Consider the following 22688-nt stretch of genomic DNA (forward strand, 5'->3'; position numbering starts at 1 on the left):
GAGGCATGCACATGGACACAGTGAGGCATGCAGATGGACACCCTAGGCCAGTGATGGCTAGGTGTTTTGGAACTACATTTCCCATGATGCTCATGCACTCTGCAGTGTAGTTGAGCATCTTTGGAAATTTAGTTCCAAAACATCTGGTGTGCCAAGGTTCGCCATCACTGCCCTAGGCTTATACTCGAGTCAATACGTTTTCCCATTTTTTTGTAGTAAAATTAGGTGCCTCGGCTTATATTCGGGTCGGCTTATACTCGAGTATATACGGGTAAATTATGTTATATAGACATTGTATTTGCTTTGCCAAGTGTCAGCCATTCACCAACTGTAGTCACAGGAACGGTGCCATAGGAGTGTCCAAGAGAAGGTCCACTGCCCGCTGGAACTTTACATTGTCAGCAGTTTTATGCTGAACAGATGAGCCTTACAATATTTCCAGAAAGTCAGTACAGTAAATTATTACAAATATAACAGGGGTTCTGTTTGGTCAATATAATCTATGTAGATCATGCAGTCTGTTTATTATGTGCATTTTCTGTACATGGCCTCTAAAATAAGTTTGTATTCATTCTACTCATTCTACTCACCAAAGTCAATATAATATGAATGGAAGAGGTGGGTCTACGATAGCATGTGACAGCAATAGATATGTTATTTATGTAAACACCACCAGATTATACATAGAGAAAATCTCAATCAATGAATTGCTCGTAGTGAAATTTTTTTTGAATGACCAGAGGCTTATTGATTGAGAAGTGGTTTCTGTTTTTTTTTTTTAACAAGTGATGGAATTTCTTTTCAAGGGTGGCCATGCTGTAGCTTCTGCTAAACCATGTGTGTAGTATGTGTATCTATATTGTATATAGTGTTTGTTATCTATAGATTCACAAGGTGTAACACCCATCATTTCTGAAATTTCTAAAGATGTCAATACCAACCTATTATTACCTTTGAAATAACTACTTAGCAATTATAACTACAGTGCCTAAACTACCCTTATATTATGTTACTACTATAGTGCATATTGATAATAATTCCTCAGAAAATATATTCTACTACACATATCAAAGCACAGTATATTAAAAATAAAATATCTGTATTTACTTCATATTACTTTAAGGGTTCTAGCTAATCTTTCCAAATGAATGTTGCAAAAAAAAATTCAATCCTCCATGATGGTTGATGAAGGTCATTAAAGAAAACTTTTTAATCTTTTAATCTATTTAATTGCATTAGGTTGTCAAATCTGCCATATTAAATTTTGTCACAATTTCTAGAGTATGATATGCGCCTAATCTATTGAGTAGTTGTGAGAAATAATTGTGTGTGCTGGAAGTAAATAAAGGATCACTACAGCATGATTTTTTAAAAGACATTTCTTCAAGGTAGGATTTAGCATTTCCACTTAGTAAGTTAGAGAGGCTTGGGCTGCCCCATCACCGTGGTAACTGCCAGAAAAATGCTCCTGATGTTTGAAGAGGTCAGCTAACCAGGTCATCCACTCTGGCCTCTCCCTGAGCTAGGCCTGGCAGCCCACAGTTTGCAGTTAGTCTAAGTCTGGGTCTAGCCCCGCAAGGTCAACTAATCCGGCTCTGATATAATTTTTTTTGAGTCAGTTCATGGCCTGCACCCACCAGGTGGCCTCTAAAATCGATTATGACCTTTTGGCCTTGTCTAACAGAGGAATAGCATCCAACCTAGGAGTGGGTTTGCATAGGCATGACAGCTTTCCGCTGAGTGTTATTAAGGGTAGCACCAACCGTTTGGGAAAGCATGGATGTAGGTATAATGAGATGCCTGTATACGCCATAAAATTATTTACATTCTAAGATTTATTTTACCAGTTCCTGGAAATGTCAAAAAGTATCAACTTTTTCAAAAATTTTACTTCCATTTTTATAACACTGGTAAGAGTCTAGTTTAAGGTTCAAATAACCTGGTCTGGAGTCTTTACAAAGGAGGTTTTCCAACACAGCTGCTGAACCACTAATATTTTGATATAATTGAAGATGTATTGTGGGGCCATAATTAATGCTGAAACGTGTGTGTAACAAAGTACGCTAAGCTTGTCAGCAAGTGAATCATTAGTTTCCTGGGTGGCTCTGTCCCTTCCCATTACTTAAACTTGACTTACTCTTCCGCATACAGATCCAAAGTTCAATTGAAAAGTTTAGTTGTGTGACTAATGTAACAAACTCTTCTCTGGGGTTTGCGTGAGAAACACTGTATACCTCCAAACACCCCCTTCTAACCAAGAGGTTAACAAATGCATTAATCTGAAGGATTCAAAATGGGTTTTGGATTGTTGTTAAATAGCAGACGTAGTGTAAGAGTATTACTTATGACACTTATGGCACCAGCTAGCTCTAATATTGCAGTAACCCTTTTTTTTTTTATTCTGCGCTGTGCAAACACCTTGAATAATGTCTAGTTTTCTACACAATGGGTTTATGAAATAATGTTTTAGCCCAGACAAACTAGGTCATTTTCAGTTCCAGTGTGCCTAGAAACTTTTTCTAAAAAATAATTTTATAAACTGCATAGATAGGTGTATATTAACAAAAAAAGAGGCACCATTTCTTATGAGTAAATTTCATTCTATAGTACTTTTTTCACTGTGAAAAAAAAAATCAACATGCACTCTGAAAATGTAAAGTAGGTCTAATGCATTATAGTGCTATCACTAATGCCTGTCTTTTTATTTTTTCACAGCCACCAATCAGGCTCAAACTTGAAGATTTAAATTGTCATTTCCCAGGACACGCTGGAGCCTGGTGGCTTTGGTGAAACAATAACAGTGATTAGTATTTACACTTTTATACATATTAATATTCATTTAATGGGCACATCTGTGTCTGACCTATTACACCTAAAACTGGCCAGACTTGGGTACTTTGGTCATTTATTAGATATTTCTATCCTAAAGCGATGTCCAGGGTCCCAAATAAAAATCAGTGCATGGATTGTTGAAGCACATTGGACGTATTGTAAGCTAGAAATAAATAATATACAGTCTAATGTGAAAGTACCAAAAATATTGTATTATTTATATGACCAGTAACCAAAGAAAGAAAACTGGAACTTCTTGAAGAAACCAATGGGGGTTAAAACACACAAACTCCAAAAATCCTGCTGTGAAGTGGACAAGTGGCTACACTAACCACTTGGCTAACATATAAAAACTGAATTTGTTTTTTTTGTAACAATGAATAAACTTTAGTCTGTCACAATGCAAGTGTCAGAAAACCTTGATCTTTTTTTCATTAAAAATCTATCTTTGAGCTCCAGTCCAGTGGCCTTGCCTAGGCCGAGATGATGCTTTTGGTGAGCTGTAGGTATTAGGAAAAATGTATCCAGTATTCTATTCCAGTGATCAGACTGTAATATAAGCTACAGCGGGTGTCTAATCTGGGATCAGATATTTGTGAACACAGTCAAGTACTGCACAGACATAAGGATTTACATGATTGTGGTTAGGCCTGACACTGGTTCTGCCACGCCTTAGCAGATGCCCTTTGCAGACAGGGACCGCAGGCTCCTTTGGTGTAGCAAAATGTATGTAGTCCTAGTGCTAGCTGTCCACATGGCTACTGATCGCAGTACCACCTTCTCAGGCCCTGCCAGCCCTGCTGGCTGTAGCTGCCTCTCTCTACTGCCTATGCCACCACAGTTCACTCCACTGGCTCTGCACCCATCCCAGACTGCAATCTCCCAGCCCTCTCAGGCTTGTCTCTCAGTCCTCTCAGGAGTGCCCCCCAGTCCTCAGAACCTGTTGTTCCTTCCTGGAGACTTGCCTGGCAGTGCTCTCCTGCTGTCCTCTCTTTGCTCCCATGCCACCTGCCCAGGACACCATCATGTGTCTTGAGAGAGTCCTGTTCAAACCCGAGCCCAGGCCTAAGGTCACCCCCCCCCCCCACAGGCTAAGGAGCTCCCTCAAAGGCTACGACAGCTTAGCACTCCATCTCCAGCTTCCACCCAAACAACTCCTCCCCAGCTGTGTTGATCTTAAGTATTTAAGGAGGCCCGCCCCCAGCCAATTCAGGTTGGCATTTGGTCAGGGCTCCTCAGAATACTCCAGGCAGTGCCACCTTTCCTTGCTTCCTTCCCTTCCAGAAGATTCTAGAATGTTCTGGAAAGAAGTGGGCAGTCTCAGTGATGCTGCCTGTGAGTTACCCAGCTCTGCCTGAGTCACTCCCAACTCAGATCAAAGCTGGATCAAAACTAGTCTTAGCTGCTAGCCAAGCCTGTAACTTTACCCGCACTAACAAAAAAAAACTCTTTACACTTTATAGTACCACTGCAGGGTGCTACATGTAGGTGAGTTTAACCACCTCAAGACCAGACTGTTTCACCCCCTTCCTGCCTTGGGCATGTTCAGTTTTCAGCATTGTCAATCTTTGAATGACAATTACTCAGACATGCAACGCTGTACTCAAATTATGTTTTTACCATTTTTTGAGACAGATAGAGCTTTCCTTTGGTGGTATTTACTCTCCACTGGATTTTTGATTTTTTGCTATATAAATGAAAAAAGACTGAAACGTGTTGAAAAACTTTTTGAATATGTTGTTCTTAGATTTGTACAAATGTTTGCAAATTTGAAAAAAATCTTTTTTCACATTCTGCTACATTTCTTTGGTAAAAAGAATCCCAATCAGTGTCAATTTTTTAGTTTATGGTGAAACCATAGTTTATTTAATCTAGAAACTATGGTATATGTATTATAAAATTGATCAGTCCTGATGTACTGACGGCCTATCCCATTGCTTGAGGCCCTAAAATGTCAGGCTAGTACAAAATTCATTTTTTTTAAGCTGTAATTTTTGATACAATTTTTTGGAAAATAAATCCCTTCCCGCCTAGCGTATGCATATATGCCACGACAACCGATGTGGCTAAAAGTTGCTTGGTTGTTATCCCGGAGGAGCGGAAGGGGCATTCCCCCCTCCTGCTGCAGCTCTTACTGGGCCTCCCTTTCCATGGGAGACCCGATTCACAATCTGCCTCTTCCGACGTCTAGACAGAGACTGGCATGAAGCCGGAAATGGCTTTGTTCCAGTCTCCTGTATGTAAACACGGAAGCGACGTCACAGCGTCACTTCCGGTTTACTCGGCTGCCAATGGCGCCGGTTTAACAAAAAAAATTACAGTATTCAGAATCGCTGTTTTTGGCGATCTGAATACTTTGAAGTGCAAAGGAGGGATTCAGGGTCTTTGGACCTCCGATCCCTCCATAAAGAGTACCTTTCACCACCTATTACTGTCACAAGGGATGTTTACATTCCTTGTGACAGCAATAAAAGTGATCAATGTTTTTTTTTTAAACACAATGTAAAAAAAATAAAAAATACGATTTTTTTTAAAGCGCCCCTGTCTCTGTGAGCTTGCGTAGCAAAGAAAACGCATACGTAAGTCGCGCCCGCATATGTAAATGGTGTTCAAACCACACATGTGAGGTATCAAGCAGGCCCTTGCACTACATGGTTTTGCTAAATCTAAAGGAAATCAGACAACAGAAGTTGTATAGCGTGTATGGGGTCTTAGGGCCTATTCACACATTTCTGTTTTCCTACAGTAAAACATACAAATTTGCTGCACGAAAATACATTTCAAGTAGAAATCCTATTATTTGCTGTGTTGCTGGTTCACATCTATATGCTGAAGTTTAATGAGTTTTAAAGGGAAAATATAGGGGCCTATTCACACCTACATACTGTATGTGCATTACCATGAGTGCTGCAACACAAAGGTGTGAATAGGCACCTAAAATATATTTTTGTATTTTGTAGTACCTTGTATTGAAAGTTCATTCTGTTTTAAAAAAAAAAAACGATTTTATTTGGATAAGTATTTAGAAAATAAACTTTTTGTGAACCACAAAATCAGAAAAAATATGTAAATGATAATCATTTCCTCCATCTGGGGTTTTATAACCACAGTTGCAAAGTTTTTTTTTTTTTTTTTTTTTGGCACATTCACATTACTCATCAGTCCCATGCTAGTTTTGTTTGAAAAATGCTGGTGTTTGGAGAAAGGGGTTTATCAGATCAGCAGTGTATGATGCGCGCATGCAGGGAAACAAAAGACCAATGCTAATTTCAGTAGTGCTGGCAGCGTGTCATGAGGCCCCAAAATAGGCTGAACAAGGCTTCCCTTACGACTAGAACAAAAATACTGTGTAGTGTAAAGCTGTTAATGCCATAACATCTCTGCCTGGAAAGTGTCTCTTTCATTGTTTGCTACATTTACACAAACTTTCACTGCATCTTCGTCATGTAGACTCAAAGTTTTTTTTTTTTTTGTAACGCTGCAAAGCAGGAAAATGCTGATTGTTTCAGCATAGAATAAATATTTGATCTATTCTGATCTTCATATTTACTGACAGCTAATTAGTAAAGACTATCATTCATTATAAATAGAGGTGTTATGGACAATGACAGGAAAGGAAAAATGTACATCACAGGGATACACAACCTCACCTAACTTCCTGATGTCTGAATGTGGTGCACAAATACTGAAGACACCCTTTTCATGGTAAAATAGTATTAATCTCCATATAAATATAGAGATTTTCCAACACGTGAAAAAACTCTGCTTATAGTAATGAGCGTGCCAATGCTTATACAGTATATGCTTGTTTTTAGGCAAAAGTTAACACTGCTTGAATAAAGAATTTATTATTATTTTTTAATGTTGTTATTTTTAATATTAATCAGGAAGTAAAAGTTTATTAAGTTTTCAGTCATACAATACTTAAAATAAAAAAAAAACTAAACATTTTTTGCCATAAGAAAGCAGTGTACAGTACAAACAGGGACACAATAAGGCACAGTGGTGTGCATACAGTAAATTAGCTGACATGAGACACATATCCAAAGGAAGGTATAAGCCTCAAATATTTCCAATTTAGGATATAAATGGTTTTAAGCTCGACTTCTGGGGAAGTGCATACTACCCCTGAGCTGCATATAGAGTTACAAAAATCTATGTAACACCAAATCCAGTGGAGCCAAACCTGGAAAAGCCAACCAGATTCATTATTATTATTATAAGACATAGCGCTAAACAATTTGCACAACACTTTAGATTATAAAGGAAGACAGTAGCGTTACTATACAATAGGATATGTATTGTAACTGCACTTACTTTGCTTGCAAATACTGTGCCATTTATACCTGGCTTAAATACAGTGGCGTCGCTACAGGGGGGCAATTGCCCCACCTAGGTTATTCCTTTCTCCCCTGCTAAATTAGGCTGCCGGGAAGGAGAGGAGGAGAGAGCCAGTAGGTGTGCTGTGCTCTCCCTTCTCTCCATCTTAACACTCCTGTCACTGCAGCTCTTGCATTGGGATTGTCAGATCGGGTCATCTTGCAGAGCGCTCTCTCTGCTCTTGCACTCAGAACGAAGAAATAGCTATATTGTCAGGTGGCGTCATCTCCGCCCGACAGGGGAAAGTTAGTACTGCCCGCTGCTGCTTTTCTGACATGATGTCATGTCCAGGCCGGGAAATTATCGGGTGCCGAGCAGCATTAAGGTAACACAAGTGTGAGTGCAGCAGCTGAAGATAGAATCTTAATTAAAATAAATTAATAACCCCTTGTGGGTGAAAGGGTTAATTAACATTGCCATCTATCTATGGCCATAGGTTATGCAATTTTCTTCCCTTCAACCACAGGAATGAAAATTGCTTGATTTCCCCATCAACACAGTCAGTGTTGATGGGGATATCCCTCCTGCTGCGGTATTGTATTCTGACAGTGGGAGGTTTCCCCACCATCAGAATACCATGATTACTGCCGGAGGCTATAGTCGCCTGCAGTGATCACCTGAAAAAAAACTGACAGGCTGGTTGTACTGAAGTCGATACCTACTTACCTGTCAAGGCATCCAGTGGTGTTCATACCTACAGTAGGCTGATTTCTCGGGTGCTGCCGCCACCTTCTTGGCTAATCGAAACTGCCAGTGAAGCCTTGCGAATAGCACTGCGCTTTCTCAATGGGTCGGCTGTGGGGGAGGGGAGGAAGGAGGAGGGGCCAAACTTCCAGCTCACTTGAACTGAACCTATAGGGGAGTGGGTACCTATCAAAACCAGGTTCCTGCTCCCCCTTCTCTCCAAAAGGTGCTAAATGTGTCAGCAGATGGGCGTAGGTGGCAGAAAAGTGGAACTTCCCTTTTTGGTTGGAGCTCCTCTTTAAGGGTACACTGAGCTTTGAATGTCTCTTGAGATAATGGTGGCTGATTTTAGCTATGCTGGACCTGTCTTTTTGATGCTTAAACGTGTTGTAAAGGCAGAAGATTTTTTATCTTAATGCATTCTATGCAACAAGACTTTACAATCACTTTAAGTAGTTGTAAGCATACAATATTGTAGACACTTTATAATCCAGTAAAAACTGTATAGTGGGGGTGGAGTTGCAGGACATTGTGCAGATACACAGTATGCCTGTATTCCATAGTCTGTTCAGCCTGAGGTAAGATGCTGGTTGTGCTTGAGTAGGGGTGTGTTCAAGTGGCAGGCTGTGATTGGTAGGGGGGCTAAACAAACTACCCAATACAGAAAGCTTTACTCTGGCGTATCAGTAGATACACCGTCGTAACTCTGAATTTACGCCGTCCTAAATTTAAGCGTATTCTGGAAACCAGATGCGCTTAAATTAGGCTAAGATACGAGCGGCGTAAGTCTCCTACGCCGTCGTATCTTAGGGTGCAATATTTACGATGCCCGCTAGGTGGCGCTTACGTTGAGTTCGGCGTAGAATATGCAAATGCCTAGATACGCCGTTTCAGAAACGTACGTGCGCCCGGCGCATTTTTTTACGTCGTTTACGTATGGCTTTTTCCGGCGTAAAGTTAGTCGAACAAATAGCTGGCCTAGTCAATGTTAAGTATTGCCGTCGTTCCCGCGTCAAAATTTTTAAATTTTACGTAGTTTGCGTAAGTCGTCCGTGAATGGGGCTGGACGTAATTTACGTTCACGTCGAAACCAATACGTCCTTGCGGCGTACTTTGGAGCAATGCACACTGGGATATGTACACGGACGGCGCATTCCCTGTTCGTAAAAAACGCCAATCACGTCGGGTCACCACCCATTTACATAAAACACGCCCCCTCATCCTCATTTGAATTAGGTGCGCTTACGCCGGCCCCATTTACGCTACGCCGCGGTAACTTAGGAGGCAAGTGCTTTGTGAATACAGCACTTGCCTCTCTGACTTACGGCGGCGTAGCGTAAATATGATATGCTACGCCGCCTGAAAGATGCGCCGCCGAACCTGAATCTAGCTATATGATTCATTAATCACACATATGTGAACACACACAAAGAAAAAAAATATTTAAGTTTGCTATACACTTTAACCTCATTGTTTTACTTTTTCCACAATAGAGAAAAACAAACAATGAAAAAAATAAACTAAAACTTTAAAGAGACAGTACACAAATAATCAAATACAAAAATAAAGGGCAAAAACATAAATACAAAGAACACTAATGCCGCGTACACACGATCGGAATTTCCGACAACAAAACCGTGGATTTTTTTCAGACGGAATGTTGGCTCAAACTTGTGTTTGCATACACACAGTCACACAAATGTTGTCTGAAATTCCAAACGTCAAGAACGCGGTGACGGCTGGCCGAGATGGCGTGCACGTGCACGTGAGGACGTGGCGCGCTCGTAGGTGGGGGGAGTGAAGAGCTGCGGGATTGCCAGGTATGGGGACGGACGGACCGCGCTGACAGGAAGAGGAGAGGAGACGGCAGATAGCAGTAGCTTCTGCCCGCACGCTGCCTTCCTACTAGAAGGCTGATCAGCTGGATACCACGGACGCAATCGGCGGGAGCGGGTCGCTGCGTTGCACGGGCTGCCGCGGTGTGCAGTGTAGCTGCTTTGACACACAGCCGGTAAGGATCGGAGACGGATGGCCAGGTCCAAGGTAGTGAGCGGACTATGCAGCGGGAAGATTGAGGCAGCCAGGTCCAAAAAGTCGGACGCCTACCTCCACTAAGGTCTGCTCCCGGATGCCTGCATCCCGCTCATGTATGAACACAGAAGACAGAGGCACGGAGGTAAGGTAGGGGAAACCCCCAGTGGGAGAGGAGAAGGTGAGCTGAAAACAATATCAATGCAGTAAAAAGATCTGGAATGTCTCTGCTGTCACCTAAGTATCTGGAAAGCAAAAGTGTGTCATGGTACTTCTTGTATGATAAAAAACTGAACATAAGTATTAAACTGTCAAAACATTAGAGTGATATAAGTAAATCCAAAAAGCACTTAGCACTTTAAAGCACTTCATTTTGAGGTTCTGGGGGAAGATTTGGGACACGGCAAGGACCCGGTGGAAAACCTGGAATATGGCAAAGAGTGAGGAGGTGGAGAGGTGACTCTAAGGAGCAGAGGTTACTCAAATTTTAAAAAAAATCCAGTGAGAACAAGAGACAACCTCTCCCCCCCCCCCCCCTATAAAGTCCTCTACAAGGTATATAAATGCTATGAGATGGTATGATATATATTATCCAGTATATGAATATCGGGGACAAAATGGATGGAGTAGAGGAGAACCTTAAGATAACCAGCAAGACAGTGTTAAATCACATGGAAGTCAGCTGCTACTATCGGTAACCGACTAATCAGGCTATTAGGCTATTAGCTGGGTGGACTACCTACACCTCCCCCCCTCCACTCTTCTTTTTGAAACACCCAGAATAGACCAGGCATATAAGGGTAGATTCAAAATAGCATATTTCTTCCTAGCTCCTCCCTATCTCCTTGGATGATCCGGGATAAAAAAGGGGCGGACAAGGACATATTAACTGATGGAATGGGATCACCTACCCGTTAATTGGGAATAGGCAAAAACTGTGGAACTTTTTTTTTTGTGTGTTGCTGTTTTTTGTTTTTTGGTAGCTTTGGCAAAGAATCCTAAAGGAGGCCCATTTTCCTGAACATCCAAGGGCCATTTGAGCCATTTGAGCCCGCGGACGGAGGATAATTATAATTCCCCCTCTCTTGGAAAATCCCAGGTGCCATCAGGCCATCAGGCCTGGACCTTCCTTGCTCTCCCTCTGGAGGCCCCCCCCCCCCTCCTCACAGGACTTGTTAAAAAATTGAAAGGGGAGGGAGACATGAAGGCAGCTAGAACACAATACTAAATACAAATTAGAAACCCCCAGGCTATTCGGTCTAGGAGTGTGGTATTCTGACAACTCCGACTGGAAAATAGTGGGGGGAGGAAAGGAGGGGAGAGAAGGGAGAGGGGGAAAAAAAAAGGAAAGGGGAAAAAAAAAAAAAAAAAAAAAAAAAAAAGAAAAAATCAAATACACCCCAGAAACACGGGTCCGACTTAGTTTGACACCCCAAATTGGCTTTATTTCATTAATCTAAGCTTTGCACCAATAAGAGGTCAAGCTGGGGAAGAGAATTAGAAAGAAGGAGACTAACATGAGCAGGATGACGAGTAGATCAACAAAAGGGGGACCTCCAACTACTCCGAGCAATACAACAGCAACAAGCTCAATAAGGCCATTTGTGACCAGAGGGGAAAGTCCGCGAGCCCCTGGCATCCAGGGAACAACAAAGCAACAACAAGTGAATAAAGCAAAGAAGACTGAAAATAAGAAACCCCAGAGCGATACTTCCAGGGAAGTATCCATAGAGGAAGGACCTACAGGGAGTGGACCGGAAAGCAGCAGGATGGAGGATCGAAGTGTAGACACCCAATCCCCCTCTAAAGGAGAAATGGCAGAGATGCTGTTAAGACTGGAAAATGTAATAAAAGCCGAAATACAGAACCTGCGGACCGATTTTGGCCATATGCTCTCCAGAATAGAAACAGCAGAGGAACAAATAGAGAAACAAGCACAGGAAGCCAATACATTAAAAGCCCAGATTGACCAGATTCAATCACAACAAAGACATATTCTCTATAAATTAGAGGATCAGGAAAACAGAAATCGGAGACAAAATTTGAGGATAAGGTCCATACCAGAGAAAAGGGGTGAGGACCTCAGGATAATAACGCAGATGATATTTAATCCATTATTGGAAAGAACTGCAGACAACCCAATCAGGATTGAAAGGGTTCATAGAGTAGGAAATCCGAAAAGAGGGACCTCTGAGCGACCAAGAGATGTCATAATAAGGCTCCGATTCTATGAAGAAAAAGAAGCAATCTGGAAGAAGTTGAGGGGACAACCCCCGATAGTGTTTGAAGGGATGGACTTGCAGATATTCACCGATGTGGCCCCAGAAACTTTGGCAAGGAGATGGTTGCTAAAACCACTCCTAAAACAGATGTTGGATTTGAATATTAAGTACAATTGGGGTTTTCCTGCCTGCTTAATTGGAACAAAAGAGGGGAGATCAGCGACACTGAGATTCCCAGAGGACTTGAACGAATTCTGTAGGAAATTAGAAATGCAGGTCCCTGACATACCGGGTTGGGAGTAGGGGAGGGAGTGGAAAATGGAAGCACCCCCCCCCCCGTCTTGTTTGCCGCTCTTTTTCTTTGTTATTATTTTTTCTTCTATTGGAGTCACCTTGTGGGTCCCTCTTGAGACCCCCGGTTTCTCGCTATACTTGTATTTTCTTTTTGGCCTGAGGCCCCTGTACCCCCCCCCCTGTCCCGGGTAGACAACCCGGGAGAGGGAGAGGCAATCTCAGACCCCACCTAGAGCAAATCTGAACCAAGACATGGAAAATGGTTCAGAGGTCTTAAATAGGCCAAATTGGGAGGGTGGGAGGGAGGGAGGGGATGGGGGGAGGGGGGAGAGGGAGGGGAGGGAAGGGAGGGGAAGGGAGGGAGGGGGGAAGATATCCTATCTCACCAAAACAATCGGAAGAAACTGTAACCAACAACCAAGATGCCGGTAATTAAATGTCTATCTTATAACGTAAAAGGCCTCAATAGTCCATCAAAGAGACATAAGGTACTAAAGGAACTAAAGAGGTTTAGGTCAGATGTTGTCCTCCTACAAGAAACCCATCTTACATTAGGATCAAACATAAAGCTATATTCCCCTGACTTCCCCATATGGTACTATGGTGACACCATTTCTAAAAGGGCCAGAGGGGTAGCAATCGGGATAGCTAAGGGGATTAGGTTTGTGTTAACAGACCGATTGACAGACCCAGAAGGGAGATTCCTCTTTTTAAGGGGAAAACTAGAGGAGGAGGAATATACTCTTGTAAACATATATGCACCGAATACCTCCCCGATGAAATACCTCCAGGGAATCCTGGGGAAATTAAAAGATTTCAGGAGGGGAAAGATAATACTGGGAGGAGATTTAAACTTTTGTATGGACACAAAGGCCGATAAAACACACCAAACATTAGAGACTCAAGAGAGGCAATTAAGAAAGGTAAAAGGCAGTCTACATAGAAGCCAATTAGTAGACACATGGAGGATCTTTAACCCAAGCAAACGAGATTATACATTTTATTCTCACGTACATGAGAGTTACTCCCGGATCGATCACATTTTCATTGAGCATAGAATGTTAGATGCGGTGGTCGAGACAAAAATAGAGACCATGACGATTTCCGATCATGCCCCAATCAGTATATCCATAAATATTATAGGCAATCAAAGGACCTATCCAAATTGGAGACTAAATGAGAAACTACTAATAGAAGAGAAAAGTTTAACGAGGGTTAAAAAAGAATTAGAGGAATATTTTAAGATAAACAAGACAGATGAAATTTCGGCAGCAACATTATGGGATGCCCATAAGGCGGTGATTAGAGGGGTGTTAATCTCCGAAGGGGCAAGGAGGAAAAAAGAAATGAACAGCAAGAAGGAAAAATTAGTAGATGAGATCTTCAATTTGGAACTAACACATAAGAAAAATGGTAAACAACGAGATATTTATCTGGACTTAGTTAATAAGCGGAACGAACTTAAAGAACTTATTGATCGGGAAACAAGAAGGGAATTTAACTTGGTGGCAAGGGAGAGATATAGGTGGGGAAATAAAACAAGCAAACATCTGGCTCGGATGGTACAAAAAAAGAAATCAAGGAATTATATAGACAAAATTAAAAACGAAAAAGGAGAGGTCTTGCATACAACAAAAGATATTGCTGAAACATTTAGATTATATTATGAAAAATTATACTCAGTAGAACAAAAAAGCTGGCAAAAAGGGGAGAAGGACAAAAAAATCTCAGCATTTTTAGAAGAAGCAAGGTTATCAAAAGTCAGTCAAATAGACGCAGAGGGGATGGACAGGCAAATAACGGAAAACGAAATCAGAGTAGTATTATCAAGCTCTGCCTCAGGTAAAAGTCCGGGGCCAGACGGCTTTACAGTAATGTATTACAAAAAATTTAAGGAGATACTTTTGCCAAGGCTATGCCAGTATTATAATGGGCTTGGAAAGGAGTACGAACTAAGTAAAGAGGCATCGGAGGCAACTATCACCGTTATCCCTAAGGAAGGGAAGGACATCGGAAACTGTTCAGGATACCGGCCGATATCTCTGCTCAATACAGATTTAAAACTGTTTGCAAAGGTATTGGCCGGGAGAGTTAAACAGGAAATGGCGAGATTGGTGTACCCGGATCAGACGGGTTTTGTCCAGGGAAGAGAGGGGAGAGACAATGGGGTTAGAACACTGTTAATCCTCCGGAAAATGAAGGCGGCGGGGTCCCCAGGTCTACTTCTGTCGATAGACGCAGAAAAAGCGTTTGACAGGGTAGACTGGGGACTCATGTTGCTCACCCTGAAGGAAATGGGGTTTGGACAGAGGATGATGGAGTGGATTGGCACTCTCTACCGGTCCCCCACGGCCAAAATAAAAATAAATGGAAGTCTCTCTCAAACCTTCTTAATGAGAAACGGTACAAGACAAGGGTGCCCTCTATCGCCATTACTGTTCGTGCTCGCATTGGAACCTCTACTGGCTAGGATCAGAAACTCTCAAAAAATAAAAGGGGTTAAAATAGGAGAGGAAGAACATAAACTTGCAGCTTTTGCAGACGACGTCCTCTTCTATTTAATGGAACCCAAAACATCAATCCCAAATCTTCTAAACCTTTGTAGCGAATACGGAGAAATCTCAAACTTTAAATTAAACATCACAAAAACGGAGATTATGAGTATAAACATAAGCAAGATAGAAGAACAACTCCTGAAAATGAAGTACAAATTTGCTTGGGTTAAAGAACTCAAATACCTAGGAATACTGCTAGCAAAATCTACTAGGGAGATGTATACGATAAATTTTATCCCTTTATTAAATGAAATTAAGACAGAAACAAAAAGGGTGGAAAACAGGGCAATATCATGGATAGGACGAATTAATTATTGCAAAATGGTCATTCTGCCAAAAATTTTATATAAGTTCCAGATGATCCCCATTGCCCTCCCCGGGACATTGTTCTCGGCCCTCAGAAAATTAATAATGAATTATATATGGAGAAATAAGAAGCACAGGATAGCACTCCAGACTCTAAAACAACCAAAAAAAAAGGGTGGATTAGCGGTCCCTGATGTCAAAAGATACTATGAGGCGGTGATATTAACAAGAGTGGTGGAGTGGGCCAGGGCTAGTAAAGAAAAAAGGTGGGTAAGTGTAGAAAATAAATTGTCACAGGCAAGGTTAGATAAGATAATTTGGAACCCTCCACAATTTAGGTCAATAGATAAAAACGCACACGAGATAACTAAAAATGCACTTAAAGTTTGGGACACTGTCTATAAAAAAATTGTGAAAGAGTACAATTCACCCCTTATATCACTAAAGAATAATGATTATTTTGCACCAGGTAAAACACAAGTGGGGGGAAATTGGATTAAAATGGACACTATACAATTAAGGGATATAATGAAGGAAGGGCACATTTTAACACTACAGGAGTTGAAATTAAAAAACTCTTTCCTGGAAATTAATGAATGGAGATATCGGCAACTAAACCATTTTATCCAAGACCTTCCACACCCACTGAGGTCGGGAGATCAGTTATTGGAATTGGAAAAAATATGCTCTACAAAAAATGCCAGAGGATCTATCTCGGGACTATATAAGATGTTACTGAAGATGGAAGAGCAGAACATACCCCCATTCATTAAAAAATGGGAAAGAGAACTAGGGACACATCAGGATAGGACCACAATAGAGAAAATGCTGACCCTGACACACTCCTCCGCGGTGGATAGCCGCACAGCAGAGATGTGTTTTAAATGCATAGCCGGATGGTATATGACACCAGACAAATTAAAAAAGTTTAAAGAAGGACAGACTGGAGAGTGCTGGAGGGGATGCGGTTTACCAGGAAATATGGCACACCTGTGGTGGGGATGCCCTAAGATAAGGAGGTACTGGGAAAAAATATTGGCCTGCGTTGAAGAAATTACAAAGAAAAAGATAAAGATGGACCCTTGGGTTGTCCTGTTCCACGGGGGGGAAGAAGGCATTAAAAGTTATAAAAAATCGCTAGTACCACACCTATTGAATGCTGCCAAAAGACTAATTCCAAGGGGCTGGCAAGAGGTGGAATGCCCATCGATCTGGGAATGGATCGATGCGGTTGAAGAAACGTATAAAATGGAGGAACTGCAGGAGGACATGGAGGGTAATAACATATTACAAAATATGAAATGGGAAAATTGGAGAACTTTTAAGAAATCGTGGAGTTACGCGGAAAAATTAAGAGAAGACACTTAAGGCCATTATAGAAAAATTAGAGAGAAGTAGAGGTATAAGAAGATTGTTTTGGTGAGATAGGGGGGGGGGGGGGGGAGGGGTAAGGGGAGGTGAAGTATTAAGGGAAAACTTTTGTATATGTCCAGCAAAAGAAGTCAAAAATGTACTCAAGAAAACAATATAATATATATATATATAATAATAAAAAAAAAAAAAAAAAAAAAAAAAAAAAAAGACAAAAGTGGAAAACAAAAACAACTAGCATAAAAAAACAGAGACACTAATGATGCAAAACCGAAATAGAGATGCAATGGGCTGGTACGCAGAACATGAGCATGTAAATGCACACTCTATGAGGTGGAGTCTGAAGTAAAAAAAAAAAAAAAAAAAAAAGAACGCGGTGACGTACAACACTACGACAAGCCGAGAAAAATGAAGTACAATGATTCCGAGCATACGTCGAATTGATTCCGAGCATGCGAAGGATTTTTGTGTGTCGGGATTGCATACAGATGATCGTCATTTCCGACAAGAACTTTTGTTGTCGGAAAAATTGAGAACCAGCTCTCAAACATTTGTTGTCGGAAATTCTGCAATGCAAATGTCTGATGGAGCAAACACATGGTCAGAATATCCGACGAAATGCTTCGATCGAACATTTGTTGTCGTAAATTCCGATCGTGTTTATGCGGCATAATGGCTTATTTACACTTGCTTCAGCATCAACAAGGCTTCGGACAAGCTTTGTTAACCACTTAAAACCCAGACCAATATGCAGGTTAAGGACCTTGCCCCTTTTTGCGATTCGGCACTGCGTCGCTTTAACTGATGAGTTGCGCGGTCGTGCGATGTGGCTCCCAAACAAAATTGGCGTCCTTTTTTTCCCACAAATAGAGCTTTCTTTTGGTGGTATTTGATCACCTCTGAGGTTTTTATTTTTTGCGCTATAAACAAAAATTGAGCGACAATTTAGAAAAAAAAACAATATTTTTTACTTTTTGCTATAATAAATATCCCCAAAAAAGATATTAAAAAAGCATTTTTTTTCCTCAGTTTTGGCTGATACGTATTCTTCTACCTATTTTTGGTTAAAAAAATCGCAATAAGCGTTTAACGATTGGTTTGCGTAAAATTTATAGCGTTTACAAAATAGGGGATAGTTTTATGGCATTTTTATTAATATTTTTTTTTTTACTACTAATGGCGGCGATCAGCAATTTTTTTCATGACTGCGACATTATGGCGGACACATCGGACAATTTTGACACATTTTTGTGACCATTGTCATTTTCACAGCAAAAAGTGCTAAAAAAAATGCATTGACTACTGTGAAAATGACAATTGCAGTTTAGGAGTTAACCACTAGGGGGCGCTGTAGGGGTTAAGTGTGACCTCATTTGTGTTTCTAACTGTAGGGGGGTGGGGCTGGACGTGTGACGTGATGGATCGTCTTTTCCTATATCAGGAAACAAACGATCAATGACAGTGCCACTGTGAAGAACGGGGAAGGTGTGTTTAAACACACCTCTCCCCGTTCTTCAGCTCCTGTGACCGATCGCGGGACACCGGCGGCAATCGGGTCCGCGGGTCCCGCGGCCGTGGTCACGGAGCTTAAGGCAACGTACATGTACGTGCCTGTGCCCAGCTGTGCCATTCTGCCTACGTATATGTGCAGGAGGCGGTCCTTAAGTGGTTAAAGCTCTCTGAACGCTAGTCAAAGCTCCTGTCACTAAATAAAATGGTTAACTTACAGTCCTGTTTACACCTGCTTTTATTTTGCTTTGCTTCGGCAACGCTTAACAAATGATACCCCATGTAGCTTCAGTGGTGCTTCAAAGCGTCTTCAAAGCCTCCATAGAAGTCTATGGCAAAGCTCGCTTGAAGCCCCACTAAAGTCCCACTGAAGCCTCATCAAAGCCCCACAAAGCTTTAACTAAGCCCAAACTAAGCCCAATCAAAGCTAAACAGAAGCCCCACTGAAGGCCCACCAAACACATATGACCCCATGATCAAATTTATCTGAAATAATGGTTTGCAATGTTCTGGTTTTGTGATGTTCTGATTTTAGGATACATTTATACATGATAGGAAAAAGCAGATTGGTTGTTATAGGGATTGCAGGTGTTGCTTTGCTCAAAAATGTTTGATTGCCCAGGACAACCAAGTAATGGAACCCTAAGGTGGCCTCTAGACTTCAGTTACCCTCCTAAACCACTCCGCTAACTCTGTCCCCACTGTGTGGACACAGAGCTCCAGGCTCCTCCAGAAAGTGTCATGTCATATAACCTATTTCTTATTTACAACACACATTGTAAAACATAGTTTCTTCTTTGTTAGTGCCGGTTCGCACTACCGCGACTTGGGATCCGACTTGTGTCGACCCAAGTCGTGCGACAAGAGAAATTCAATTGAAGTGAATGAGAGCCATCTTAATGTACACTTCTGAAGTCGCTCCGACTTTAGAAAAGGTTCCTGTACTACTTCAAGGCAACTTCTAGGTGACTTGTAGGCAACTTGTACCCATAGATTTCAATGGAAGTTGCCTCCAAAGTTGGATCACTGTCTTAACTGAAGCAACTTTACAGGAAAATAGTTTTCTTAGGAAAACTCCTCCCTCCCACAGAGCTGATTAGTGTTTGATTGGCCACTGGCAAAGTTGCCTGTCCTGGAGGAAACTCGAAGTTGCCTCGAAGTTGCCTCGAAGTTGCCTCGAAGTTGCCTTGAAATTGCCTCGAAGTTGCCTCGCAAAGTCGTGCCAACTTTCATGTCGATGTAGTGTGAACCGGCACTAAGAGCCCATTTACACAGGGGCAACACGACTTCTAGCATGACTTTGGGAGGCAACTTGGACACGACTTGAGTATGAATCATCAGGCAACTTACAAGGCAACTTCAGAATACGTTTTGTGGACAAGTATCAGTAGTCACAGGCACCTCACCCCAATGATAAGAAAAAATGAGAAGAGGGGGGAAAAAAGGGGGTAACCAAAAGGACCCCGGGGCTTTTGAATGGTGCAAATAGATAATCAGACAAAATTTGATTATAAAATTAGAAAATATAATTTATTACACAAATAATTAGTATGCCATAAATACGATAAATTTGAAATACATCTCGATTAAATACGTGATATCAAGACGAAGCATTGTTTAAGTCAGCTCTACATGTTTCACTCCGACGAGTTTCTTCAGGAGCTTTCAGACATACAATGCTAAATATCAGAAGAAAAAACAACAAGACATATAATTAAATGACTGTTGAAAACAATCATTTATATATCAATACATTTTGGTAAATAATGTCAAAAAAGGGAAAAGAAAAATATTGATCATGAATACATCAGTTATTGTAGATAATGCATGCTCAAGGATCTCAACTACATATAAACAGGGGCCAAAAGTAAAAACAATAATATTTACTTACCAAAGAGGTAAAACAGCAAAAGACAGCAGACCATACAGGAAGGAACCAGAGTCCTCAGGGAAAGACAGAATAGTTCAGGAGAACCACAGCAGGATTTTAAGCCATTGATAGAATTAATCTGAAAAATCAGGAAAGCACATGTGGAAACACATATGCAAACTACTCTCAGTTGTATTGTGCAACAATGGGTAAAGAGATTATACACTCCAAAAACTTGTTATAATGGACAATATATATAATAAATATACCTGTCAATAGTAAGCAAAAATGCCTATTGTCAGTAGAGACAGTCTAATGTTTGCCATAGATATGGATTGAAAGAGGATAAAGGGGAAGGAAGACACTCTCACAGCCCCTCAAATAACCTGATCAAAAAGCGGCATCCGCTCTGTTAAGAAAAAAGGGGAGAAATAAAAAAGTATATTATAAGTAAATAGGGATAGTTCAGTGCCAAAAAATGCACAGAACAAACAAATCCCTAATGCTCACAGTGTGTAAGCACAAAGCCAAAAAGCTTGTAAGGTAAATACCTGATTAGGACAAAGTCCAAAGATGAAAAGGCAGAGCCACCTAGATAGCTGTGCATACAGCAGCCTTTCCTTGCATTAATTAGGTCTGGTCTCAGCTGGAGCGCCTAACACAGCACTTGGGCTTTAAATCTGCCACCACGGCGATGATTGACCAATCAAAACGCCGCGGTGCAGACACGTGACCTGGGCGTCAGCAGAAGGAAAACAATCCACCCAGCTGACAAGCTCAGCTGATCCCAATGTAGCCAAAAGTAATGACAGCACACATGAGACCAAGGAAAGGTCTCTGTGGGCGGTCCAAAAACGATCGGCGCCATTTTGGAGGCTGGAAAGGTTTCCAGTACAAGATACAAGTACAAGATAGCTGGAAGGCAAATGGAATAGACAGCGCGGAAGCGCTGAAAAAACACACAAAACTCAAGCTGGGAATGGATGTGCTGGCGTAAACTTCAAGTTGCCTCCAGGACAGTACAAGGCAACTTCAAGTCGTCTCCAGGACAGGAGGCTTTCCAGTGGCCAATCAAACAACAATCAGCTCTGTGGGAGGGAGGGGGAGGCAGGGGTTTGCCTGAGAAATATATGTTATCTTCCTGTATTGTTGCTTCAGTTAAGACAGTGATCCGACTTCTGAGGTGACTTCCATGAAAATCAATGGATACAAGTTGCCTACAAGTTGCCTAGAAGTCGGATTGAAGTAGTACAGGATCCTTTTCTGAAGTCAGAGCGACTTTAGTAGTGTACATTAAGACGGCTCATATTCACTTCCATTCATTTTCTCGACCGCGTGACTTGGGGCGACTTGGGGCGACTTGAAGTCGGATCCCAGGTCGCCCCAGTGTGAACCGGCTCTGATTGTCCTCACTTGGAAATGTTTTAACTTTCACTGTGAGTTCCAACATGGAATGTTTTCATAACTACTCATGTTGTTGCATGAGCTTCAACATATACATTCAAGGAGTCTGGAGAAGAGTTTCATATACGGTATCTGCCGACGATATTGTGTCACTCGCCTCTGTTAGCGGTGAAATTGACACCTGTAAAACCCGTTGCGGGAGCAAACAACAAGCTCTGTCGCTCCTCCCGCTCGCCGCCCCCAACGGATTCCTATGGATGCGCGACTCTATCGCTCCTCCCACTCGCCGCCCCTTGCGAACGCAAGAAGCACAGCCTCACAGCAGTGATTTCCAGTGCAATCCCATCGCGCCTGAAAAAACAATATCGGGGCCAGGTACTGTACTTACATTTTTATGTGCAGCCCTTAAAATGGTGCCAACAATATAGAAAGCTCCAGTATCTCATCATCAATAATGTTTAACGGGTAACTCCACTTTTGTGGGGAAAAAAATATAGCAAATAAAAAATAATGTAGCATATACAATTGCTGCACAAGTCATTTTGTAATTTAATGTTATAAAAATGTGTCATTATGAAAATCAATGCAATATGGCACCCTGGAGGCTTTCTCTGCACCATTGGTGTTTGGAACGCACCCAGAAATGTCAATTCCTGCCTGTGTGATTGGCTCACTAATTTGGCCAGAACAAGTAACATTTTAGGCACCCCTTGCGATAGGGATTTCAGTTTTGGTGAGATACTCATAAGGGTTGAATATTTTCCTCATTAGAGCACTGAGCGTGCACAAGGTCATTTTAATAAACCATTTATATTCAGTCTCCAAAAGAACTGGTGAAACGAACAGCTATTTCTTCAGAGCAACAACAGGTAGGAATCTGCAACAATGTTTGTTAATACTTTGATCACCTAAAAGGAGTGGATTTCTTTCTCAACAAAAGTGGAGTTGCTCTTTAAGAGAGACTGTGATACGCAATGGTTTGCTGCAAAGGGAGTTTATTACAATTACCATTCTATAGTAAATTTTAACAAGATTTCAAGATTATGTGTAACAATAGACTCTTGAGCAATCAATGATATTGTGACTACTTTACATAATTATCCTGTTGCTTGCACAACCAAGTATACCACACACCTATTTACCACACATTTTAGTAATATAAAATGCAGCACCCCTCCTTACAACTTGCACCTACATGTAAGCCTAGATTATGGTTAAGGAGATAGCTTA

At 41.4% G+C, this 22688-nt stretch overlaps 1 long non-coding RNA gene across 1 annotated transcript; it reads right to left on the reverse strand.

Moving 5' to 3' along the window:
• Positions 1 to 19847: 19847 nt before the first annotated feature.
• LOC120935338 lies at positions 19848 to 20365 on the reverse strand. The gene is made up of 3 exons (XR_005748425.1): positions 20324 to 20365; positions 20076 to 20234; positions 19848 to 19863 (listed from the first exon to the last, which is right to left on the reverse strand). It is a non-coding gene; the product is annotated as an uncharacterized LOC120935338 (long non-coding RNA).
• Positions 20366 to 22688: the final 2323 nt, after the last annotated feature.

The sequence above is a fragment of the Rana temporaria genome, chromosome 4 (genome assembly GCF_905171775.1).
Source record: "Rana temporaria chromosome 4, aRanTem1.1, whole genome shotgun sequence".
Taxonomy (NCBI): Eukaryota; Metazoa; Chordata; class Amphibia; order Anura; family Ranidae; genus Rana; species Rana temporaria.